General features: G+C 29.4%; 1 long non-coding RNA gene across 1 annotated transcript; it reads left to right on the forward strand.

The window, feature by feature from the left end:
• The first annotated feature begins 13 nt into the window (after positions 1 to 13).
• On the forward strand, positions 14 to 914 carry LOC117108330. Its single transcript, XR_004445354.1, has 2 exons — positions 14 to 196; positions 581 to 914. It is a non-coding gene; the product is annotated as an uncharacterized LOC117108330 (long non-coding RNA).

Raw genomic sequence — 914 nt, forward strand, 5'->3', positions numbered from 1 at the left:
TTCAGAGCATTGAAATTAGAAGAAGAAGACAAATTAGAGTTCTTAGCTAACAGCTACCAACAACAGTATAGTGACTTTAAAAACATCTGGGATCTAGTTTTCTTTTTGGAGAAAGACGAACAGTTGGAAGACAAACCAGACAAAATAAAGAGGTTTGGAAATCTTCTGAACCAGAAAGCAAAACGTGCCTTTCTAGGTAAGTATGTTCAATATTAGAAATCCAAAACGTTTGTCTCACTTAGCGGACCAAAAATGATGTTGTTAATATTGTAATTTTTGTTATTAATGATTTAATGATTGTCTGTATAGGCCCTAGCTAATTCAAGCAAAAGAAGAAAACAAATCCGTAATTCTATATACCTAATTAATATAAAAAACATTAATGTTCTTTGGGCTATTTAAATTATCTTTAATGTTTTAAGAAAATACATTAGTTCTATGAATACGTATTTACATTTGTTTTATGTTTGACAGCTAAATTCCAACAATTAATTGGAATTTCCAGGGATGAGTGCATCCCTAGAGAGACATCTACAATTTTCTACTCAAGAAACACAACTGTTTCTATTTTCTTTTTCAGATGGGTTGGTTACAACTTCTAGAAAGAGGAAAGGTATTATCACATTATCAACAGCTTCATTACTGTCACCACCACCACCACCATCATCATCATCATCCTTATATTATTTAATTTTGTATTTATTTCTTTCTTTGTTTTTTTCTTCAAACATACATTAACATCATGAACATTTCATTACATGTCAATAAACATTAAAACTCAATATTAACATATTAAAATTTAAATTAAAATAAAAAAAGGGAAAGGGGGAATTTCTGAAGCACAGCTTATTACATGAAAAACCCCTGATACAAAAATAGTAATTTAATAAAAAATATATACAGGCACACTGGCA

Source organism: Anneissia japonica, unplaced genomic scaffold, assembly GCF_011630105.1.
Source record: "Anneissia japonica isolate Jap-2015-1 unplaced genomic scaffold, ASM1163010v1 scaffold11788_len914_cov91, whole genome shotgun sequence".
Taxonomy (NCBI): domain Eukaryota; kingdom Metazoa; phylum Echinodermata; class Crinoidea; order Comatulida; family Comatulidae; genus Anneissia; species Anneissia japonica.